Source organism: Lynx canadensis, chromosome A2, assembly GCF_007474595.2.
Source record: "Lynx canadensis isolate LIC74 chromosome A2, mLynCan4.pri.v2, whole genome shotgun sequence".
Taxonomy (NCBI): Eukaryota; Metazoa; Chordata; class Mammalia; order Carnivora; family Felidae; genus Lynx; species Lynx canadensis.
In genome coordinates this window covers 71045255-71071244 of record NC_044304.2, presented here as the reverse complement: position 1 = coordinate 71071244, position 25990 = coordinate 71045255, and the positions used below count along the sequence as shown (strand labels likewise).

At 45.2% G+C, this 25990-nt stretch overlaps 1 long non-coding RNA gene across 2 annotated transcripts; it reads left to right on the top strand.

Moving 5' to 3' along the window:
- Positions 1-14417: 14417 nt before the first annotated feature.
- Positions 14418-24422, top strand: LOC115500270. 2 transcript variants are annotated; one of them, XR_003964494.1, is made up of 3 exons: positions 14418-14550; positions 15578-15709; positions 22213-24422. It is a non-coding gene; the product is annotated as an uncharacterized LOC115500270 (long non-coding RNA). The 2 variants fall into 2 exon arrangements; XR_004343334.1 differs by lacking the exon at positions 22213-24422 and adding an exon at positions 16151-16495.
- Positions 24423-25990: the final 1568 nt, after the last annotated feature.

Genomic DNA, 25990 nt, shown 5'->3' with positions numbered 1-25990 from the left:
CAAACTCCACACCCCTCCCCATCACCTGTCACCTCCACTAGGATGTTCTGGAACTAATCTGTCTCTCATCTGTACATGTAGGACAAGGGTATGTCTACAGACTCTGCCTTGTCGATATCTGCTCTCTCTCTGTTTAAGAAATGAAAGCAAGGAATAACAATAGTGAACATTAGCAAGCCCTCACCGTTGGCCCTGGACTGTCCTAAGCGTCCCGCATGAATAATGCCATTTTTTCTTACAGCCTCCCATTGAGGTGGGTACTATCTTTGCAGTAAAGAACCATGAGTATAGCCATGTCGCCTCGCCTAAAGATCTACAGCTAATCTGCCGGTAGAACAAGGATTTGAAAACAAGCGGAGGCAGAACCTGCGTCTTAAACTCTGTTCTACTATCTCACGTCAGCACACGGCAGGCACTCCTTCTGAGACAAAGATCTCTCCCAGGAACCCTCTGCTTTGTCCACAGCAGCCTTAATTTGTTAGATCAGTTGCTGCTTTGGTTAATTCTTCTCTGTTGAGAAATGCCATGTAAGATGATCGCTTTCTCTAAGCACCGACCCTTCCCTACTTTGATGGTCAGTGGTAAGATCATAGAAGCAGTGTTCTGTTTTGGTCTATCGTTTTTTATTTTACTTTCACATAGGCTGTCCCTACTGCGGAGCAAGACAAGCGGGCAAACTTTCTTTTCCAATGTCTTCGGGTTGACATTCCTTCTCCTGGCTCCCATTAAAATCCCTACAAAGATGAACTTCCCAGATTAAATGGCAGCTGGTTACAGGCATGTTACTTGCCTTCACAATTTCTCATTGAAATAATTATGGAAATTGAGTGAGAGATAAAACCTTCCACAGGACTGGAAATTAAGAATACAGACTAATGATTTGCTAGATCCTGGAGCGAGGAGGGGTGGAATTTCTCCCAACTAAAGCTTGGATGGTGCCTGAGGTAGACAAGCTGGATCAGGCAGAAAGACATTGAGAAATGTCCACCCCATCTTACTGAATTATGTATCCTAGAATTCTGGAGACTTCGCCAGTTGAATAATGAAGTGACTGTTTCCTGTCTTAACTAAGGTCATTTTATGCAACCAAACTGTTTCATTGGCTTCTTATTTATTTATTTATTTGTTTATTTATTCATTTATTTTAAGTTTTATTTAAATCCAAGTTAGTTAACATATAATGTAATAAGGGTTTTAGGAGTAGAACCTGGCGATTCATCACTTATATACAACACCCAGCGCTCATCCCAGCAAGTGCCCTCCTTCATGACCATCACCCATTCAGCCCATCCCCCACCCAACCCCCCCTCCAGAAACCCTCAGCTTGTTCTCTGTAGTTAACAATCTCGTATGGTTTGCCTCCCTCTCTATTTTTATCTTATTTTTCCTTCTCTTCCCCTGTGTTCATCTGTTTTTTTCTTAAGAGTGAAATCATGTATCTATCTTTTTTTTGACTGACTTATTTTGCTTAGCATAATATACTCTAGTTCCATCCAAGTTGTTGCAAAATGGCAAGATTTCATTCTTTTTGATATCTGAGTAGTATTCTATTGTGTGTGTGTGTGTGTGTGTGTGTGTGTGTAGTGTATTATATATATTATATATATTATATATATATAATATATATATTATATATATATATACACACACACGTCTTCTGTATCCATTTGTCAGTCGATGGACATTTGGGCTCTTTCCATAATTTGGCTGTTGTTGATAGTGCTGCTGTAAACATTGGGGTACATGTGCCCCTTCGAATCAGCATTTTGTGTCCTTTGGATAAATACCTTGTAGTGCAATTGCTGGGTCGTAGGGTGGTTCTATTTTTATTTTTTTTAATTTTTTTTTCAATTTTTAAAATATTTGTTTATTTTTGAGAGAGAGAGACAAGAGAGAGAGAGAGACAGAGTGTGAGCAGGGGAGGAGCAGAGAGAGAGGCAGACACAGAAACGGAAGCAGACTCCAGGCTCCAAGCTGTCAGCACAGAGTCTGACACGGGGCTCAAACCCACAAGCTGTGAGATCATGACCTGAGCCAAAGTCAGACACTTACATGACTGAGCCACTGAGGTACCCCTGGATAGTTCTATTTTTAATTTTTTGAGAAACCGCCATACTGTTTTCCAGAGTGGCTGCACTCGTTTGCACTCCCACTGGCAGTGCAAAAGGGTTCCCTTTTCTCCGCATCCTCGCCAACATCTGTTGTTTCCTGACTTGTTCATTTTAGCCATTCTGACCGGTGTAAAGTGGTATCTCATTGTGGTTTTGATTTGGATTTCCCTGGTGCTGAATGATGTTTCTTCTCTTTTGATACTCATTTGGAGAGTACCATTTGGTAATGCAAGAGAGTCAGGTCAGAAATAGGTGCGGGTGTGGGACACTGACAATGGGACAGGAGAATAGTATGAAAACATGCCATAGGAATTGCAGTCTAGGTCCACATCTGAAAAGGAAAGACATACCGACTATCAAATTATCTATGAATAAATTGTGTTTCCCAGTATAAGATGATCAGGCTGGGGAAGCAGACCCCACAAAAATTTGAAAGAGCCATACTATATATCATTGACTTTTAAAGATTACACATTTAGATGGATTTCTGTAGTAAAACAGCCTTCCAGTTTGGGGCCTGAGAACAAGGTCCCAGGGGTGTTTGTATGGTTATTGTTGGAACCAGGTGACGCCCTGAATTTGTGGATATTGGCAAATGTCAGGCATGGAGAGTCCTCAGATCCTTCAGCAATGAGTAAACAGGAGAAAAATAATCCCTCATAGGGCAAATGGAAAAATAAAAGGAATGGGTCAGTCATGTCAAGTTGCAGTAGGCAGATGGAATTCTGCATAAAGATCCACTGTAGGAAAAGTTTGCCAAGTCAACCACCTGTATATTCATTCTGGAAAATACTCAAAGGCATGTGGCACCTGGCCCCGTAAATGAATTAAAATTAAACAGCTAAAAGCGGGGAAGTAGTGGTATTATGGCAGCCAGATAAATATTGAGTGAAGTCTAAATAATTGTTGTAATTGTTATTAGAAAACTGAATGGAAATATTACAAAAGACAGAATATAAGTAATGTACCTAACAGTGATACTTGCAAGCATTACCATAACCATCAGAGTCATGCTCTATTCCAGGGGGACCAGGAAAAGGCAAAAAGGAGGGACAGTAAAGTAATGCTCATTTCACCATTTTATTTATTAAGTGCAAAGGGGTAGCAATTCTCTTTCTCCCTGAGAGAGAAATACACACTGGAGCATTTTAAAACTTACACTCGAGGGGCGCCTGGGTGGCGCAGTCGGTTAAGCATCCGACTTCAGCCAGGTCACGATCTCGCGGTCCGTGAGTTCGAGCCCCGTGTCAGGCTCTGGGCTGATGGCTCAGAGCCTGGAGCCTGTTTCCGATTCTGTGTCTCCCTCTCTCTCTGCCCCTCCCCCGTTCATGCTCTGTCTCTCTCTGTCCCAAAAATAAATAAAAAACGTTGAAAAAAAAACTTACACTCGAATTAACTACCAGTAAAACTAAAACCAGGATATGCAGTTTGAAAACTACCAGGTTGCGAAAAGATTTGAAAAAACAATCCCCACATAGGAAAAGACTGAAAAAGAGAAAGACAACAGTCATGAATTGGAAAACATATGAAACATAAAACAAGATAATGGAAGAAATACTCTGTATTATAAAGGTCAATGAGTGTAAGTGGATTATGTTCAAATACAGACACAGGCGCAGGATGCATAATGAAAATAGGAAGTAGAGATACATTATGTTTAAAATAAAATAAGATAGAAGTGGATGACTATTGTGAACCAGAAAACTTTTTAGGGGTGTGCTTAGAAAATATCCACGTTTCAAGGAAACTATTTGTTCCATTGCCACAACATAACATCTATTTTTTTCTCAATTCATGGGGACATTCTTTTAGGAAAAAGAAATCAAGGTTGAACACCATTTTCTTTGCTATGCACAATATTCTGAACCCCGGCAAGTAAGCCAATGAAACTTGGCGTAGGTAGGATTTCCAGACTTCTTCACGTCTCTGAAACCCGACTTTGATCGCTCATGACAAAAGGTAATTGGGTTCCCCTGGACAAATTTACCATTTTATAAGTCCTCTCTTGTATGATCGTGCAGTGAATTGTTCAAGATCAAACCTCAGTATTGTGATTAAAACTAGGCTCACATTAGAGCAATTATCTGGTTATTTGCGCCTATGATGTAATCAGCTTAGACAAAAAGTCCTACACAAGTCAAAATGTCAGTCATTATTAATATTATTGTGGTATGAAGTGAATTTTGCAGTATTTCATATTCAGTATATCTTATGCTTATTTCTGTCTCATTCAATGTAATCCTTGCAGGCTGAGCAGATCCTGCTGTGAACTGAATGTCAGAGTGACTGTTTTAGGCACATGTGAAAGTGTTTGTTGTCATTGTTTATGTGAATAGAATCATTTTAACTGAATAAATCTTAATTTTTTTAATGTTTACTTATTTTTGAGAGAGAGAGAGACAGAGAGAGAGAGAGCAGGGGAGGGGCAGAGAGAGAGACACACAGAATCTGAAGCAGGCTCCAGGCTCTGAGCTGTCAGCACAGAGCCCGAGGCCGGGCTTGAACCCACGAACTGTGAGATCATGACCTGAGCCGAAGTTGGACACTTAACCGACTGAGCCACTCAGGTGCCCCTGAATCAATCTTATTTTTAAAGTAACTATTAGTGTTCTTTGTTTTCTTTTGTTTATGTATTTATTTCGAGAGAGAGGGTAAGAGAGCTAGGGAGCAGGGGAGGGGCAGAGAATCCCAAGCAGGCTTCCAGCTGCCAGTGCAGAGCCCGACAAGGGGCTTGAACTCACGAACTGTGATAACATGACCTGGGCCGAAATCAAGACTCAACTGACTGAGCCACCCAGGTGCCTCAATAACTATAGTGTTCTAAAGTGTGTGTCTGTGTACAAATATTAAAAACGTAGCTCTAGAACCTTGTCCCATCTGCAAGCGCCTATGAGGGGAAACCGTGGGCTTACAGTTGTGGTCCATGGAGCCATTAGGAACGGAATTCATATCTCTGAGGAGTGTGGCTGAGAAAGCACTGGAAGCAGGATCATCTCACAGCTGAGGGAGGTTGCAGGAAACAGAGCTGGGTTGAAATGGAGGTTAGAAAATTATGAGAAGTTTAGATTATTAGAACATAAACCAGCAAGAAGTGAGGCCAAGGAAGAGGTGAGCAGGGTACACATCACAAGAATTCCCTTTCAGTCGCTTGTGCTTTATTCTGTAGGGGATAGGGAGGTCTTGGTTAAAGGCACCCGATCAGACCTGGTTTTAGAAGGACCCCTTCAAGGGGGGTGTGTGAGGGTGGAGAGATGGGAAGAGGACTGGCTCAGGGGCTGCCGAGCTCTGCAGGATCTGAGATGATGAGCTCCCTAACTCAGGCCGGAGCTGGGGGGGGCAGCTCGAGTGTCTGTGCTCTCTTCCCTGGGAGCCAAAGCATGGCGGGCTTCCTGGTTCTCTCGTCAGGCCAGCTGGGTCAGAGAGAGGCCCGCCATTGGGTAAGCTCTCTTGAATGGCAAAATTTGCAGCCTCCAACTGAAAAGTTCCAGAAAGGTTACTTCTGCCCTCTCTGCTCCCACTCCCACTACATTTCCAGCAAGTGCTTGACCAGTAGCCGCTTAAAAATGTGTTTCTCCAACCTCCATTCCTGGGACTCTCTTCCTTAACCAGTCTGCTCCAGATGGTTCAAGAGCTGGCAAAGCTCTCTCTCTGTGCCATAGGCCTTGATGCCCACTGTGTCCTCTCCCCGTGGCCTTTGGGTCTGCATAAGTGTCACCTCCTACAGAAGCCATCCCTGACTATTTTTTCCAGCATATTCACCACCCCCTTTATTCTGCACTGTCATGCCATGTTCCTTCCTTTGTGCCACTTGCCATATTAGGAAAACATGATTTACAGGTTTTTAAAACATGCATTTACTATTCTCTTTTCCCCAAACTATGAACTGTACAAGGGCAAGGCGTATATCTGTTTTATGCATTAGTGAATACTCAGCACTTTTGCATAGATCTCATTGTTTAGATGTTCTTTTTTTTTTTAACGTTTTTATTTATTTTGAGAGAGAGAGAGAGAGAGAGAGAGCAGGGGAGGAGCAGAGAGAGGGAAACAGAATCGGAAGCAGGCTCCAGGCTCTGAGATATCAACACAGAGCCCGATGCAGGGCTTGAACTCACAAATTGTGAGACCATGACCTGAGCTAGTCGGACGCTCAACCGACTGAGCCACCCAGGAGCCCCTGTTTAGAAGTTCTTAAATGCAAAGCCAAATATTCTTCCCTCTAGGGTCTGGATCTGCTTCTTGATACGTACCTCAAGACAAATCAAATGCCCTGACGAGAGCTCTGGGCTCCTGGCCACTGAGTAGAGCCCACTGGGCAGCATAAGCTCTCCCCTGGCTGCTCCAGTCTCTTGGGGATCAGCAAGAAATGACTGGAAATGACACTGGACTCTGGAAGGAGGTCTTGCTAATTGAGATAAAATTTTTGTCCCCCAGTAATAGATCTTATCCTTAAAAAAGTTGCTAAGTTTCATAAGGGAGAAGATTCTGGTCTTTTACTTCCAAATTCTCTCTCTGAGGATATATCCAACGTGGAATTGCTTGAATAATGAGGATGAATACCACACTGTTTAATTATAGCCCAATAAAAATATAAATAAGATTATCAGTCATTTATAATTACCTCTTGATCTGATCCTTCCGGGGAAACTACATTCCCTTTGGAGGTAAATTAACTCTTTCCGGCTCCTTCTTGCAAAACAACTGTAATTTTCCAAGTGCAATGCTTGCAGCCAAACAGTTCAATTATCATTCAAATGCAGGCAATTTACTTACTGGTAGGATCACTGCCCTTAGTTCATATTCGGGAGGAGGCAAACATCAGATGGAGCCCATCTCTGTTCTAACCGCCCGTGGCCAACAATCACTGGAGCACGGTTGAGACTTGTTTAGGGTTCGGAGTCCCTTATAAGTGAGGACTCAGCCATTAGGACCAAACAGCCCAGCAAGGAACAGCCCTATACTGCTTGCTTGCTAATGGCTTGGAACCCACAGCTAAGAGGGCCCTCGGTGCAGATCGCGGCTTTGAGCTCCTTCAGTCCGAACCTATTGGGCCTTGGAGAGTGGAACCTGGCGCTCTGAGAATATGGCTCGGTGCATCCGCGGTCACAGCCAGGCTACATCTCCCGAGGCCTGCCCAGATGGGTCCCAGGAGACCAGTGCTGTAGATTTCACAAGGGGACAGGAGGGCTGGGGGGCTGGGGGTGGGGTGGTAGGCACAGGCCATTTGGCAAAAAATGACACACATGAGAAAAATGGCTTCAAATACTGCAAGACTTTGGGCTGGGGACCCATAGGGCCTTGATCTAGCATTTCCTATCAACATGCTGTGACACAACCTCTAACTAGGGAAAAAAGCATGCTGAACACCCAGTGTACGAGCCCTGGAAATAGGGTCAGTTCTCATGGGGCCCAGGAGCCCATCAGGGCAGAGCACTAGTGTCCCTGAGAGGTGCCCTTTAACATTGCCAGGGATAACATTGGATAGCTTTCTCCTGTTTTGTTTGAATTCTTATTCCGTGGGCGGAAAAGTCAGCTCACATAGTGCAGTGACAGAAAGTGATGTAATCTCACAGGCTCAGGGCCGCGGAGAACGACTCTGGCCAGGCATGGATCCCAGCTCCTTGGGGGATTTCAACCGGCCCACCGGGCCACAGGGTGGCTGGTCGAGGAAGACCCCTTCACTCTTTTCCAAAAGGCCCCAACTTCAGTCCAAGGTATGGGGGACTGGGTGAAGGGTGGGGTGAGTCCACGGCCCCCACGCTCCTCCTCACCATCTGGCCACTCCATGAGCCCCTCCTGAGCCCATCCCTGTGGAGCTTGCTACCTCCTGAAGCAGTTTGGGGCCTCCGTCCTCTCCAGTTTCTGGCTTTCCCCTGGCATCTTGTCATGAGTTGGGGGAGAGGAGGGAGGCTTATACTTCCTTATTCTGTTTTGGAGGGTAAAGATGGCACAGGGCTGTTCATAACGGGGGAAGGACGCAGAAATAGCACTAGGAATAACATGCAGGCATTTGCGTGTGTCCTGTTCCTTTCTTAACAGATGGCCCTCCTGTCTGGGGTCCACCCCTCGTAACCCCCCTCATCCTGGCCAGGGATCTATCTTAGCTCCTTATTTACACAGCAAGTGTCTGGTCCTCGGCTAGGAACTGTGAGCACATTTCTCTGTGGTGACCATGTGGTCCTTTGTAGGGTTTGGGGGGCAGCTGAGGGCTGCCGCTCCCCTGGGCATGCAGGGTCCTGATCACACACTCTCTCCTCTCTCCCTTGAGGGATACGGGTCCAACTGAGGCTGAAAGTATCATGGGGTTGGGGGAGGCTACACCTACCTGTTTGTGCTTCTGGCTTTTCAGACTTCCCTTTCTCTGGAGCATGAAGACAAGGAGGGAGGCAATCCCCTCTCAGTGATGGACCTGGGCATCGATTAAATTCCCTTAGGGGGCAGAAGTGTTGAAAAAAAATGCGTGGCAAAATGGCAGGGACTTGTAAATACTGTTAATTTCACCTATTCTCTTCTCTGCGGATGAAGTACGAAAATCAGAGGATACTTTTCTTGAAAGTAAATCTAAGACGGTGAGCTGCATCCTTGCGTGTTTGTTTCCACACAAACAGGAGGCAGAGACTGCTAATTCCCTCCCCCTGTCCTTGGTTGGAGAATTTCAGTTGTAGTCTACCAGTCCATGGACTCCACCAAAAGACGACAGCTCTCAGTTTCCCCCGCAACTGGGTGTGACCACCTGCCTAGGTCCTGGCCAATGAGGTATAAACTGAGGCGTATCCCAGAGGCTTCCTAAGTGAGTTGACTGATGGGCTACACCCTTTCTGCCACGTGAGATTTCTTCCTTCTTTTGGCCTGCGGGCAGGACACCGTGGCCGAAGTGACAGCATCTATCCTGGGCCATTGAGGCTGGAAAACACATGTTAGGTAGATAAAGCAGAACACCGGGGTCTGGGCCCCTGAAGACCATGGAATCACCAAACCTGTCCTTCCTTTGAACTTTTGCATGATAGTGAAATAAATAATGTCTATCTTATTTAAGCCATGGGTTTTTGTTTTGTTTTGTTTTTTAATGTGTTGTTTTCTATTCTGTACGCCATCTGGCCCTTTAAAAGACTGAAATGCCTGTGGGTGATCACTCTGTAATCTATGGGGATATTGACTTCATCTGATTACGACCAACTGAATCATTTTCCTCCAGCCTGGGGGAGTTAGCCGGCCTGGTTTTGTTGGCGATGACCGGTCCACTGGTTCTACAGAAGCTGAAATGACCTCGTGGCTATTCCTTGCTGTGTTTTGTCACCTTCCAATGCAGCCCTGACCAGGGAGGATAGCTTTTGGCAAAACCTCTAACCAGAGATAGCAACTCTCCTTCTGCCCCCCCCCCCCATTTTTGAATACAGGCTTGACTTCATTTTTTTTTTTTAAATTTTTTTTTTTTTCAACGTTTATTTATTTTTGGGACAGAGAGAGACAGAGCATGAACGGGGGAGGGGCAGAGAGAGAGGGAGACACAGAATCGGAAACAGGCTCCAGGCTCTGAGCCATCAGCCCAGAGCCCGACGCGGGGCTCGAACTCACGGACCGCGAGATCGTGACCTGGCTGAAGTCGGATACTTAACCGACTGCGCCACCCAGGCGCCCCTTGACTTCATTTTTAAAAAAAATTTTTTTAATGTTTTGTTTATTTTTGAGAGACAGAGAGAGACAGAGTGTGAGCAGGGGACGGGCAGAGAGAGAGGGAGACTCAGAATCCGAAGCAGGCTCCAGGCTCTGAGCTGTCAGCACAGGGCCCTGTGCAGGGCTCGAATTCAGGAACGGTGAGATCAATACCTGAGCCGACATCGGACACTCAATTGACTGAGCCACCCATGCGCCCCAACTCTTGACTTCATTTAAAAAGAAATTTCTTCCGGCTTTTTTTGCCAAAAATTAGGCATAAATGATAATTTATGCATCTCAGTATGGCTGGCAAGAACAATAAGTGAAGCAACAATTATAAATTTAAGAGCCAGATTCCTATACTTGATAACGGTGATGGAATATTCCACTAGTAATGGGTTATTTTATCCATGACCATGGTAGTCTAGCTCAGGGGTCAGCAAATCTCTTCTGTAAAGAGCTCAGATAGTAGATATTTTAGGCTGTGCAGGTCACGTGTTCTCTGTCACAACAACGACTTAGTTTCGCCATTGTTTAGCACGAGAGAAGGCAGAGCTGATATGTAAACACGAGCATGGCTGCATTCCAGTGAAGGTTTATTTGCAAAAACAGCTGACAGGGCTGGATTTGGTCCCTAGACTGTAGTGCGGTGCAAGGAGCTGAGTGAACACTCTGTGTGCCTCTCGGGGATTGAGAAAAGACACTGGTGAAGCGACGGAGGGAGGGTGTGCGGCTACCGCTATGACACGAGACGGTCTGCACGATTCCCTGTAGTGACTGGGAAGGCTCTTTGGTCCTTCAAGCACACGACTGCAGGATGCTGCTGTGCTTTGGGGGTGCTGGGCATCTGTTCCAAGTGGGGAGCTGAAGATTTTTGGAAGTAGACAATGGATAAAGTTTTTTTTTTTTTTTTTTCCCTTTCTGAAAGTAAGAGTAAGAGCTTCTGCAAATAAAAATATGTCTGTGCCAATAGTCACTCTCTGTTCTCCGTGTGCCATGTGAATCTCAGGCTCAAAGACTATCATTGACTTAAGGCTTCACGAGCACATCCTCTGCCCATCACCCCTGCCTGGAAAGGTGGGTGCCCTGCGTGCGGTGAGACTTGAACAGCATTTCGCATCAAGACTTCACGTTTGCTTTAGTGTTTAATTAGCGCGGGGAAGAGGGGACCAGAAAGAAACCGACTTTTCTGAAATTTTAAAAATATCTTTTTAAGTTCAAAACAAGGAATTTACTAAAAGAACTGTGCCGAAAAGAAACGAAACTTGTTGGAGATTATCATTGTTTTAGTTTTCGTGTTACTCATTATCAGGTACTTAGGCCATCTTTATTCACTAAAGGTAAGTGTCTGGATATATTCATAGAGTCATGTTTAAAATATGTTGAAGTCCCCACACCCCAACCCTCTTGGGGAATCCATCCATTTTGCATGGATTCAGGGGACACAATACCCTCAGTTTACAGCATATTATAGAGATAGAAAACAATGACAGGTAAGCGGGAAAATGTAGTTTTTGCAAGGTCTTAGCCTGAAAATGATCATTGCAGCCAAATCGAGGATTCCCAAAGGGGAAAGATACAGAAAAATCAAAGAGGGAGAGGTGGACAAAGACAGTGCTCACGTCAGGCATGTCAGGTAGGGCCTGCATTAAGCTACTTATAACAGCTACCTTAACCAGCCCAGGCTGCTGTCGAGGCCCCACGGTGATTTCAGTCGTCCATAACCCCTCAGTCTCTCCCATCACTGCCCTTAGCTTGTGGCGAATGGTCTCAAGGTGGTCCCTGCCCCCCCCCCCCCAGGCACAGTGTCCGTATTCCAGGCAGGAAGGAAGAAGAAAGGGGGGAGGGTTGCCAGATTAATAAAAGTATAGGACACCTGTCAAATCTGAATTTCAGATAGACAATTAATAATTTTTTCCAAACAACCAGACCAAAATAACTCCTTTTTTTTTGAAGTTCTAGGCTACTGTCTATAGTAAATATTTTATGCTAAATCCATATCCTTGTTACATCTCTAACGTTGCTGTTTCCAAAGAACAGGTGTACTGAACAGAAAAGATTTTGCAAGTGAGGAGGAAGGGATGATAGGTACAGGGTAAGCAACCAGCAGGATCTGCCAGAGGGGAGAAACTGAGTCCCCAGGCACAAGGAAGCAGAGGATTTCAGAAGAGGAGCTAACATTTCCCAAGTACTTACTATCACATAATCACTCTTTAAGTACATTGCCAATCATCACAGCTACCTCTAAAGGTTAAGTGTTATTCTTAGCCCCCTGTTTCCAGAAGAAGAGACTGAGGCACAGATGCTTTAAATTCCTGGCCCAGGCTCCCCCAGCTCTATGTGACAGGAGCAGAAAGTGAGCCCTCTATTCTATGGGACGGGTGTTCAGGTGACATCCACATGCTTAAGACCCGCATGTCAAACACCCCAAAACACTGGGTGCTGATGGAGCCCTTCCTGCAGCAGCTCAAGGACCAACAGTTTGTCCCACAAGCCAAACATGGGAAACCACACTGTTTGGAGCACACCTTCTGGGGAATGGGGTGACCACGTCCTGGTTTGTTGGGGACTGTAGGAACTCCTGGGATGTGAGAATTTCAATGCTAAACCTAAAGAGTCCTGGGCAAAGCAGTACATGCTGACCCCCCCAGTCTGGAGTAAACAACTGGTGTTTGTTTAGGGGGCCCCACCCTAGTTCTAAACTCTCACAGGGAGCTAAGGGTCAGAGCAAAATTGACTCCAGTCAAATAAAGATCCTTATGGTATTATTGACAAAAAAAGTTTCAATATAGCTTATAGAAAAGACAGCAGCCTGAAAGTCAGAGAGTTATTTCCACATCTGCCTCCATTTCTTCTTCTTCTTCTTCTTCTTCTTCTTCTTCTTCTTCTTCTTCTAATGTTTATTCATTTTTGAGAGAGAGAGAGAGAGAGAGCAAGTGAGGAGGGGCAGAAGAAGGGAGACAGAAGATCTGAAGCAGGCTCTGCATTGACATACATCTGCCTCTATTTCTAACTTATTCTGGGACCTTGGGCAATTTGCTTTGTCATCTGGCCCTCATCTCCCAAGTCAACAAAATGATGAAAGTAAATGTAATTTCTAAGGGTTCTTTTAGTTTTCAAATTCAAGAACTTGATTGTTCTTAACAGAAACCCGTGGGGGAGGGGAAGGAAAAAAAAAAGAGGTTAGAGTGGAAGAGAGCCAAAGCATAAGAGACTCTTAAAAACTGAGAACAAACTGAGGGCTGATGGGGGGTGGGAGGGAGGGGGGGGTGGGTGATGGGTATTGAGGAGGGCACCTTCTGGGATGAGCACTGGGTGTTGTATGGAAACCAATTTGACAATAAACTTCATATACTGAAAAAAAAAGAACTTGATTGTTTCTACTGTCTCTTAGCTTGGGAGGCTTCTATGACTGTGTGAATATATGGTGAGAAACAGGTAATTCTCTTGTGGCCTCTAATTCCTTTTGGTTTGGAGACATTGTGGCCATCAAGAAAGAAAAAGATGAAAATAAATTTTAAAAAGTGGAGTGCCTGGGTGGCTCATTCAGTTAAGCATCCAACTCTGATTTTGGCTCAGATCACAATCTCATGGTTCATGGGATAGTGCCCCGCGTCGGGCTCCGGGTTAAGTGTGGAACTTGCTTGGGATTCTCCTCTCTCTTTACCCACCCTGAGCTCTCTCTCAAAATGAAAGAAAGAGAGAAAGAAGAAAGAAAGAAAGAAAGAAAGAAAGAAAGAAAGAAAGAAAGAAAGAAAAGGAAAGAAAAAAGAAAAGAAAAGAGAAATATGAATTTAATTATAACATTTTGGTGAGATCTGATAATGTGTGCAAAGTCACAGCCAGCTCTCAGTTGCAATGAATGAATGAGTGAATGAATGAATGAATGAGGAAAACCTACCGTGAGGCATTTGCTGTCCTTTTTTGTGTTTCCAAACTACCAGACCAAAATTACTCCTTTTTTTTGAAGTTCTAGGCTACTGTCTACAGTAAATATTTTATGCTAAATCCATATCCTTGTTACATCTCTAGCGTTGCTGTTTCCAAAGAACAGGTGTACGTATGGAGCTTCTGCGATGAGGCTGCATTGGCGAAAAGCTGTGTGAACACCAGAAGTACACCAAATAGTTTCTTGTCTCGAGGAATTTATCTGGGAAGGAGCTAAGATCTATGAACACCGCAAGGAGAGAATATAGAAAAGTATGAAAAAGTGCAAAAAACACAAAAAAGGTATTCAATAAAAAGCAAAAATGTTATGTGCAGTGAGGACTAAACACACATTCTGTATTTTCAAGGACAATCATGTTTTCAAATACCCTGCCCCATTGTTCCTACCAAAATATCCCAAGAATGGCAGCATTTTTGGCAGTCAAGCCACAATTTCATTGTTTCCCATATCCAGAAGTAGTACAAAATATTTCGGTCAAAATATTTCGGTGTTGTGAGTTTTGGTACCGAAATACAGACTTGATTAAGAACAGAAGGGACCAGTATTGGCTAACGTGTCTTCCTGGAAGAATTAGTACTTAGATTTAGAGAGTGTTAGACCTGGACGGAATTTCAGAAATTATGCAGCCCAGCCCTTCCTTGCACAGGCCAGAGAGATGAGCAGGCAAGTCCAGGCATAATTCTAAGGAGTAACAGAGTCACGAATGGAAAGCAAGGCTCTTGACTCTCGATACATGGTTTCCACTGTGTGCGCAGCTACCACTGCTGGGACAGAATGCCTTCACTTCCCTCCAAGTAGGGCTACTCTGTGCTGAGTGGCCTCCTACTAGGACTTGTGGTGAGTCCCGACGTGCACCAACAGTGAATACATCCAAGTGGGATGCATTTGGATCCTGGGGGGATGGGGGATGTTGGGAGTCAGAGGATTTGGCAGGGAGGCCGGCAGAGTGGGGAAGACTGGATGGCGGTTGTAGACAGTATCAGACAGAGCCGGGGAGATTTACCACAGAGATCCAGGAATGCAGGCTGAGGAGCTGGGACCAGACTGCCCAGGCAGGATAGGGAGACAGATTAGCATGAGGCAGAGTCAAATTATCTGGGCTCCCATCCTTGGTTTTATGACCTTGTCTTCTCACCCATGAAATAGGTACGATAACAGTATTCTTCCAAAGGAGGATCTAATGAAAAACTATATGATATGGCATGATGCTTCGTACATAGGAGACTCAATAAACGTGTATCCTGATTATTATTACTATAGAATATTATATGAATATTATTATATTTATGAGGAGTAGTGTCTCCCTGCACAGAGGATAAGTGCAACAAAATCAGTATCATCTCTTAGACAGAGACCTTTCATGTGACGCTGCTCAATGTTTCCTAAGAGAAAAGTTGGTATAATCCTTAGAAAGAAATGGTGTAAAATGCAAAGCTCCGAAGATCCGATAAGTGACCCGAATGTGGACTAGCTTCCCCCTACGTGGAAGGACAGCTTAGGAATGCTCGGTGATGAGAAGGGACTGACCCACAGTAAGGAAGGTGGGACAAGGTGTCGGTGACAGAACGGAGCTTCCGCAGGTGGCTGTGCAGAGCCAGCGTGGACGCCATTGCACGGGGGTCTTGGAAGGGACACGTGTGCCAAGCAAGAAAGACACACATTCACGAGGATTTGGGGCAAATAATCAAGTAGATTCGTGGATTAGAAAATGAAACATAAAACGGTCTGCTAAGGAAATAAAGTTCTGAAGTCATTCTTGGGCTTATTCACAAAACCGCCTGGTGGTCCTCACTCATCTAGAGGTTTCTTGAAATCAAACTACCTATGGCCCTTAATAAACAGAGTCTGGATTCTGATTCTGCAGGTCTGTGGTGAGGCCCAGGAGTTTGTGCTGTAACAAATGCCCAGGTGGTTCCCATGTAGGTGCTTGCTGGACCAAACCTAGAGAAATATTGACTTGTTCCGAGCCTTAGAACGTCTTCATCTATAAACACAGGTAATACTATGACAGCACTATCCCTTTTGTGGGTTGAATTGTATCCCTCCAAAAGATATGATCAAGAGGGGCGCCTGGGTGGCTCGGTCGGTTAAACGTCCGACTTCGGCTCAGGTCATGATCTCACAGTCTGTGAGTTCGAGCCCCACGTCGGGCTCTGTGCTAACTGCTCAGAGCCTGGAGCCTGTTTCAGATTCTGTGTCTCCCTCTCTCTCTGCCCCTCCCCTGTTCACGCTCTGTCTCTCTCTGTCTCAAAAATAAACGTTAAAATTTAAAAAAAAAAAAAAAAAAAAGAAAAAAAAAAAGATATGATCAAGTCCTAACTCCTGGTATCAGTGAATGTGACCTTGTTTGAAAACCGTCATTGTAAGTGTAATCAGGTTTAGGGAAGGTCACACCCAATTAGGATTGGCCCAAATACAATGGTTTGTGTCCTTATAGAAGGTGTGAAACAACACGGAAGGTGGCCATGTGAAATTGGAAGCAGAGATTGGAGTGACGTGCCTACAAGCCAAGGGGAGCCAAGAATGGTTTGCAAGGGCCAGATGCTAGGTGAGACAAGGAAGGATCCTTTCTGGAATCCTACAGAGGGAGCATGGTCCTTCTGACACCTTGATTTTAGGCTCTGTCTTCCACAGCTGTGAGAGAACACATTTCTGTCGTTTTAAGCCACTCAGTGCGTCATCTGTGTTATGGCAGCCCTAAGCAATGAACCAGGAACTCACGCAGTTGTCAAAAGAATCAACTATGCCAGGGCACCTGGGTGGCTCAGTCAGCTAAGCTTCTGACTTCAGCTCAGGTCATGATCTCACAGTTCATGAGTTCAAGCCCTGCATCTGACTGACTGCTGGGAGCCTGGAGCCTGCTTCAGATTCTGCGTCTCCCTCTCTCTCTGCCCCTCCCCCACTTGCACTCTGTTTCCCTCTCAAAAATAAATAAACATAAAAAAAAGAATCAACTGTGTTGTTACAATAGTAACTCAGAACATTATAGCAAATATTTTAGGGCAAGATGGCAGAAAGCATCTTTTTTTTTTTTTAACATTTATTTATTTTTGAGACAGAGAGAGAGAGCATGAACAGGGGAGGGTCAGAGAAAGAGGGAGACACAGAATCAGAAACAGGCTCCAGGCTCTGAGCTGTCAGCACAGAGCCCGACTCGGGGCTTGAACCCACAGACCGCGAGATCATGACCTGAGCCGAAGTCAGACACTTAACTGACTGAGCCACCCAGGCGCCCCAGAAAGCATCTTTTTAATTACTTGTCACATCTTAGAGAAAACTTAGGAATTTTGTAGTATATTAAAGGGAGGCTTGGGGAGAACGACAGCAGTTTTGGAAGAATCTAGAAACATAGGCACATCTCAGTTCTGGTCTGCGGCCCTCCATTCACTGGCTATTTACAGCGGCCACGTCGGGCAGGCTTACACCTCTCAGTTTACCTGTGGGGAGGAAGAAATGCCCCCCTTCCAGGGCTGTTGGAGAAACAAATGCTTTAAAGAATATACAGGGGCGCCTGGGTGGCGCAGTCGGTTGAGCGTCCGACTTCAGCCAGGTCACGATCTCGAGGTCCGTGAGTTCGAGCCCCGCATCAGGCTCTGGGCTGATGGCTCAGAGCCTGGAGCCTGTTTCCGATTCTGTGTCTCCCTCTCTCTCTGCCCCTCCCCCGTTCATGCTCTGTCTCTCTCTGTCCCAAAAATAAATAAATGTTGAAAAAAAAATTAAAAAAAATAAAGAATATACAAAGGCTTTTTATAAACTTGAAGATGCCATGTAAATGAAAGAGGTCATTGAATTATAATTATTTTTAGTTTTCAATGGGATTATATTTGGAAGCTACCTGAAGGAGTCATGCTTGAAATACTACTGATCAGGACCTTGCAGATCATGTCTCCTTCAGGTGAGAAGACATTTCAAGGCCAGATTACAGAACCACAGGGGTTCCGTGGGTAATGGAAGAAGGGAGAAGAGAAGTGATTTTTGGTGAAGGGGCCTTTGTGTCCTTGAGGGAAGGGGTTTTGGAGATAGTATGGTGTTCGTCTCCAGGGTCTGCCATAGGATCTTAGAGAGAGCACAGCCAGCGGCGTCTCCGTGAGATGTTAGGGCTAGCATGCCAGGGTGTGGCACCAAAGGGCAAGGAATCTGCTCGCTCCAGCAGAGTGGCTTTGGCATAGTGTTTTGGGCACAGCACAATTTGGGGGGTGACTCACAGGGAGCAGCACCAGGGACAATGGGAATGTGCCCACGTGCCAGACCATCATGTGCCCAACCCAAAGGGTGCTGGATCAGAACAGGAGACAAAGTGCATGGCCAACCCTACACCATGACTGAAAGGTTAGTCTAGGGACAGTGGTGATCCTGAGACATCTTTCTGGAAAAGACTGAGATTTGGCGCAAAGTATAAAGTAGGGGTGAGTGAGAGTGAGCTGGGTAGAATCATGGCTAGCTGAACAACCCTGTCTCTGCCGGCTTGTTACACCTGAACTGTACCTCCAAAATCTACATGTGGAAGCCCTGGCCCCCATACCTCAGAAGATGACTGCATTTGGATATTGGGCCTTTAAAGAGGTAAAGGTAAAATGAAGTCATTAACCTGGGGTCCTAACCCTACCTGACCGGCATTCTTACAAGTTTGGACACATACAGAGACACCCGGGATGTGCATGCAGAGGAGAGAGACCGTGTGGGGACACAGCGAGAAGGCGGCCGTCTGCAAGCCAAGGACAGAGGCCTCAGAGAACAGCAAACTTGCTGACACCTCGATGTCAGATCTCCAGCCTCCAGAACCGTGAGGAAATGTGTGTTGTTGAAGCCCGCCCCTGGTCCGTGGTATTCTGTTATGGAAGCCACAGCAAACCAATACACCGCTTCATCCTTATTCTCTGTTAGGGCCTACAGGAGATTTTCTTCTGAGAAAAAAACAAAAAATGATTCCAAACACCCTCCCTTTCCTTCCATACCATCTCGGAGACGCCGAGTGGAGCTGTTGGTGTCTTTGCTGCCTGGGACAGTCCACGGCATGAACCTGGCGCTCCAGGCGACTGCATAAATGAGCCGGGCCCCAGCGACAGGTGCGGCCTGTGGTGAGCAGAGACAAGCATTTCTGATGTGGGAATGCATCGCCTGGTTCTACAGTTAACAGGAGCAGGAAGGAATTTCATGAACACTTTCGAATACTTTTAGAAAGGCGTATCTCTTATCCCGTGGGGCACATGCTGGAAGTGTCGTCTCCTAATCTGCTGCTGGCAAGACGGATTGCTCGTTGTCCACTCCCAGAACTAGCTCTGTTGGGGAGGGGGCTTTCTTGTCTGACTTCAAGGAATTCGGAAGCCCCTTTTCCAGTCTGGTCACCAATTGCTTTTCTTCTTAGAATGTCAGAAAGGAAGACAGCTTTGAGACTGGAGACTGGAAAGACAACCCCAGAAAGCAGAAGTGAGGGAGTGGAGAAGACAGATGGGCAAGTGAGGAAAGCCAGCGGAGGGTGCCTCCATGGCTGCTTACTCCTGTGCACAACTGAGCCTCAAGCCCTCAGGGCCCCTCTGAAAACCCATGTAAAATCCAAGCAGAGGGCAGGTGATTAGGCGTTTATTCACCAAATCCCTTTGGTTAGGGATGCCACTGGCCACATTAATTTCCCTGTGGGACCAAGTTGCTCTGCACTTGGGCTCTTCGTGGTTTCAAAGAAAGTTCTGTGGTGAACAGGCAGGGGGTTATGCACACTCATGATGTAGGTGCTGGTGACGTATGTGGAACAGCCCATCAGAGCTGTGAAGTCAGGTGGGCTGAGGACACGGAGCACAGTGCAGAATATTGCGGGCAGAGCAAACAGCCAGTGCAAAGGCCCTGGGGCAAGAGCATCCCTGAGGCGTTCAAGGAACACAAGAAGGCCAGCGTGGCTGAGTGGAATAAGCTAGGAAGAGAGTCATAGGAGTTGCAGTCAGAGAGACAATGGGGGCCATTCTATGGGAAGACTGCTTTTACCCTGAGAGACGCGGTATAACATAGTCTGATTTGTGTTGTGCTGATAATGGACTTGGGTTGGGGGAAGTAGAGGCTGTTTCCAGAATTCGGGTGAGAGATGACAATGGCTGCGTGTACCCGGGTGGAAGCAGGGGAGGCGGAGGGCAGAGAGGGGGGAAATGGTAAACATTCTCTGATTCTCTCAACAACACAGCAAGGTGATTTTATTTTGAATCTTCAGACTTTAAGGTTTTTTTGAGAGTTTGAAATCCCCGCGAATCCTATAGGTTGAGGAGCTTGTACAAATGTCCGCCCCCGATAAGGGTGCACGACTGGGTCCTGAGCCTCCATTCTTTCTGAGCCTTCCTGTGATGATCTCAGAAAAGCTGTTTACTCTGTGTCTCCTGCAAGATCAGCCGCTGGCCTGGCTATACTTCCTGACGAGGAAGGATAGGGAGAGTAAAGAAAAGAACAAAAGGTCCATATGGTTTTTCTAACAGAGAGCCTCCTCTCCTCATCACATTCCAAGATGCTGAACAAACTAGATGCAAGACTGCAGAAACTATAGAACAGCAAATTATTGGGTTGGGAAGCAATAATTAGAAAGGAAATGAAGAAAATGGACGTTGGGGGCCTTAATGTGAAATATGACATTGATAAATCAAAGGAAGCCTTGAATTAGAGATGTGGATATTTCAACTGATTATCCGAGATAACTCATATCCTCCACTAACCTCGTCCATCTTGTTTTGCCTTTGTGAGGACAAAGACAGTCTTTGCAAATTGCCAGGCCACAGGATTGTATCTTCCAAATGTTTATTCAAAGAGGGTGGGGAGGAAGGGGATGAAGCACTTGAAAAATAATTTGCTTGTTAAGCAGCCCAGAAGAATGTTCTCCTTTCCACCGAGTCTGGTATATTTACGGGAAAGATAATAAGAGAAGCTTGGGATGGCTTTGACAGTAAGGCAAAAGTAAACAATCCGCCCAGGCCAGGAAAAGTTAGATTCGCATACCTTTGCTTTTGATGCTCGTCCTAATAGTTGAGGGTAAACAAAGTGCCACATGACTGTGGAGAAGAGTAAGAATTACTCAGCTGCCTTCTCTCTCCTGATGATTCCAAAGCAAATGGTGTTTATTTGAGGGACTTTATTTTTATGTCTTTTTTTTTTTTTTTTCCTGAGAAAGATCCCACTAGGGACAAAGGCATCTTGGGACATTAGCATGACCACGTGTCTCCAGATTGGTTTGATTCATGTGATAGTGTGATGAGAGTCTGAAGGAGACCACAGAAGTAGGGATGGAAAAGACCCTATTGGATTATTCCCTTTCGCCCGCTCCACCCTTCCTGGCAGGAGAGAGTCCCTCGATAGAAGACGACCCAGCCGGCCTTAGCCAAATATCCCAGTCTTCTGGAAACTCTGACAACATGACAAGAATTTGAACTGGAGCCACGAGACACCTCAAAAACCCCGTGGGCAGAGGAAGAGGGCGGGATTCGTTTTGCATGAGGGTGTTACTTGGGTGTTTGATAAGTGTTTTTGGTGCTTGTTTTACGGCAGGTGACCTTGCGCTTGATCCAGGAGAATCCTTTCTGGCCTTTTTTGAGACCTGTAACTGCTCCCCTGTTGTACTATAAGCTGTTGCTGTCACAAATAGAGCTACCCAGGGGTGTCTGGGTGGCTCAGTCGGTTAAGCGTCCGACTTCAGCTCAGGTCACGATTTCACAGTCCGTGAGTTCAAGCCCCGCGTCGGGCTCTGGGTTGATGGCTCAGAGCCTGGAGCCTGCTTCCAATTCTGTGTCTCCCTCTCTCTCTGCCCCTCCCCCGTTCATGCTCTGTCTCTCTCTGTCTCAAAAATAAATAAACGTTAAAAAAAAACAAAAACAAAAAACAAATAGAGCTACCCAATGCCAGCCCTTGAAGGAGCTCGTCTGGTTTTCCCTATGAGGTGGCAACCATTCAGGAGTCTTCGTTTTCTGCTGGGCTCTGGGAACCAGGGTCTGGTTTTGCCTAGCGCCCGAATGCCTGAGGCTTCTAGAACTACCTGTATTGTGCCACCAGGGCTACCTGGTGGGTGTTGAGACTCTTGCTCACTCCTCCGCAAATAAGCTCTCACCTAGCCTCGGCCAGCCTCGCCACTCTTACCTGCACTTTCATTCTTTAAAAAAAACTGTTCGCGTGGTACCACCCTCCTAAATTGCCCCTCACTTTCTTCTTTGTTACCCAAAATCCCAAAGAAACGGGTCTTTCTTGAGGAACCCTTTTACAAATGTTTAATAAACGTTGAAAATTATGTAGCCCATCATACTTCCCACCCTGACCTTCACTGCCTAAAAGTTCCGGGCTAGACTGAATGCTTCTTCTTAATTACCCCAGTAGGCTTGGGTCGATATGTTCGCTTCCTCTTTCTATGTTTTCCCTTATTTCCCATTTTAAGATTTAAATATGTACATCATTTATGATAAGCTTTCTTACGTTTTTTGGTCAGAAGCAGCAGAGACATAAAGCAAAAACGATCACGTGATGTAATTTACTTTCCTCCAGATCACCTACGGGAACCAACTCCACCAGACCAGGAGCAGGGGTGATGTCCTGCCCTGGGCAGCCTTGGCCATCTGTCAGCACAAGTGTGTCCACAGCAGGAGGAACGGTACACCAAGAAGATGCATGGCTGCTGTCCAAGGACAACAGGCATCTTCCAACCAGGCCACTTGGTCAATCTGCTAATCCCACAGTTCTCAGAGTTGGTCCCCCAAACAGGAACATCAGCATCAACCGAGTCCTTACTACAAATGCAACTCCTCGGGTCCCCCCAAGTATGTTCTGAGCCAAAATGTCTGGGGAAGGGCTCAGCAATCCGTGTTTTACCGAGTCCTCTAGTTGGTTCTGATGCGTGCTCAAGTCTGAGAACCCCCTGCCAACACCACACGCCAGTGGAGACCATTTGAGACAATTCCCTTTTGATTCTTTCTGCTCAGCTTGCATTTTGATGTACAGGCCACAGGTTTTATGTCTCCCCGCACTTCCTTGCTCGGTCTGGAGTCTCATTTGCTCGTTTTCGTTCACGGAGGGGCCACTTCCCTGCATCCCTTCTGCTTGGCCCATGTGATTGGACACTGACCTTAAGTATCTTCTTGGATCCAGAAACTCGCCTTTGTCCTTCAGCTGACACATTAGTAGGATGTCAAGTGAATTCTTCATTTCTGTGCACACACTTGTCATTAGTTCATTTGCTGGTGGCCCTGCTGATTCACACTATTATTACTCACTGCTCCTGTCATTTTGAACTTTAACAGAGAGGTACAAACAAGCAGGGAACTTCCACATAAGTGTCTATGAAACAATGAACAGAAAAATTCCAATAAGGTCGTGAGTATGAAAATGTAAGCCTTGTCTTCTCCTGGCACAGGGTATTTTGCTACGGGTGCAGGAAATAATGGGTGAATAAAGAGTTTCTGAAAAATGGGGCAAAGTCAAGTAGCACTCAACCTTGAAGTTAGCTTTTTCCTGCCACAAACCAAGGATATTTATAAGACCTCTCCTACCACATAAGTGCAAAGAAGAAGGCTTCGGTTTTTTTCCTCAGCAGACATTTGATAGAGAACAGCCACTATGGAAGAGAATTACATTCCCCACTGGTCGTGCATTGCTCAAATATACCAGGACGTCCCTTACTTTACTTTATTTGGGGTTCTGAATAAATAGACATCGAGGACCAAAATAAAACCGCATTCAAGGCCAGAAATAGAATGAGTCCTGTATGAAAGAGGGCAGCGAGAAGGGGATGCTTGGGTCACCTGCCACAGAGCAGGGCCTGTCGCTGTTTGAACGTGTTGCCACCTGTGAAATCCCTGCTCTGGACATCTGTGGTGTTAAATCTCTTCTTCCCAACTTCTCATCAGGCTTCTGCCCTTCCTCCCCTTCGCCGGGTAAGTCCTGCCCTATTAGCACATAATCCACAGGCCATAGTATTTTGAACAGCTTGATGCCAACTCTTGTGAGCTCATGAGAATTGCAGAATCTAGTATTAATCCAGATAATTACAATGAACCTCACAGGGACCAAACTGAGGCAACGGAGAGTAATCCCCGCTTGCCTGATGAGGCTTTTTTAAAGGGTGACCTTCGAAGGCTTGGTTTCCTGAGACATTGCCATCATCATATGTAATTTCCAGCATTTCTGTGAGGTTTAAATGAGATAATAATTGAGACCTACCATTGTGCCTGGTGTGGTACACACTTGATAAATGTTACATGCCTTTCCTCCAATCCTCAAGCATCAAACTATGATATGAATATTTCTTTGTCAAGCCATTAAATTAATGGAATCATAGGACCTATAGGGCATTGAGGCCAGCTGGTCCTGCCATGAAAAGGACCATTAGGGAATATTTCTTTTGCAAAATTGGCATTGGCCTCTCCGTAAAGGCCATATTTTCCTTTCAACTGTTTTCATCCCAGACTCTCAGTTCAACACACACATCTAGATGCCAAAGGCAAGATTTCTATTCTCTTTTTGCTTATAACTTTGCTCAAAGCAATCTAAATAGTCGTGAGGGAGGAAACGGCAGAAGCCCATTATTTTATTTCGGGTTCTGAACAAGTAGGCATCGATGTCTTAAGTAACTAATGTAACTTGTGTTTAGGCAAAATGGTGCTTAAAAAAGCTGTTGCAGTTGGGACGTCACCATTCCTTTTGTTAATCTGATCACACAAGGAATAGAAACATAATAAAGGATCAGGAACGTGGTCTGCTTCCTACCTAAATGTGTAAAGCATGGGTCTTTTTTTCTTCTGCATGTAAAAATTCACACTAAACCTTTATTAGCAAATGGGCACAAACTAGCTTATACAGCCACCCTGTTCTGTGGGCTTAATGATATTTATTTGACTCAAGGCAGACATGTCAACCTTCCCGAAACAGTGTTCATAAAGAATTCTGGCAAACAGAATCCCTCGTCAGTCAATGGCTGTTCACAGGATTTTAGGCATAAAGTCCCAGGTGCCATCCCTACCACTTTTCTCTTCTGCTCTCTGCTGAGTGAATCTACTTGGCCCAAGAATCCTTCCCAGTGAGCAGTCACAGGTAGAAGATTTGTCTCATGGACAAGGAGAGAACACATAAACCCACAGGGGTATCAGGGGCTTCTAAAGTGGTTTACTGTAAATAGAAGTGCTGAGGCACTACAACTCCTTCTTGAACTAGGAATACAGAGAGAGCAAGGCCCTTGGCTTCTCTTCAATGAGAGTCAAGGCTCACTGAACGCCATATAGTAGTGGAAATTTAGTGTGGCCATAATGAGCCATACACAAACTGAACTGACCAGGGACAGAAGCAGAAGATAGGTGGTTCAGAAAACATATAGGATATAAGGTATAGAGGCCAGCAGATACCAGAATAGAAGAATCAAAACAAATAACAGAAGCCCAAAGAGCCTGAGTTGTAGGAATACAGGAGCACCAGAATGGAGAGGTGGACTCTTGCCGCAGTGGTCTTTAGAACATCCTTAGACTCAAAGCCCCCTTCTGGTCTAATGTCCATGAAATTTGCTCTAATTATAGATCCTTGTTACCCACTCTCCCCCTCTCACTTTCCATGAGATTCTGTATGCCTTACCACTCCATGTGTGCCCTTAATAAATAGTCCTTTTCAAGGACTATTCTCAAGTTCAATGAACTTGAATGAACCTCTGAAACTTACAGCCACATAAGTTAACCATATTTTAGTTCTTCTCTGTGTTTTCCACGTTCAAATGTCGCATTTGATCACAGACTTGGTCTCTGAGCTCTCCTTACCCCTTTCTGTTTAACAAAAAAGGATGGTTCTAGAACGTTGCATAACAAAATTGTACCTGGTAATCTATGAAGAGTTTTTTCACTTTTCACAAAGAGTAACCTCCACTTTGCCATTCTTCTTCTGTAAATTGGGCTTTGTGATTTCAAGTTTCTCTGTGAATTTTCTCAGCTCTGGTTGTAGCTGGCCCATATAGCTTGTTACAATGGCTTTGAGCCGCTCTGTTCTCAATGTCATGTTGGTTCATGCCTGGAAGGACCACAGTGAAGTCAACTGCTGCCTTGGGATGTCATGTTTGTTTGTTTGTTTGTTTGTTTGTTTGTTTTTATGTATTTATTTTTAAAAAATTTAAATTTTATTCAATTTTGAGAGAGAGAGAGAGAGAATGAATGCATGAAGGCCAGAGAGATAGGGAGACAATATTCCAAACTGGCTTCAGGCTCTGAGCTGTCAGCACAGAGCCAGACTTGGGGCTCAAACCTACAAATTGTGAGATCATGACCTGAGCCAAAAGTTGGATGCTTAACCA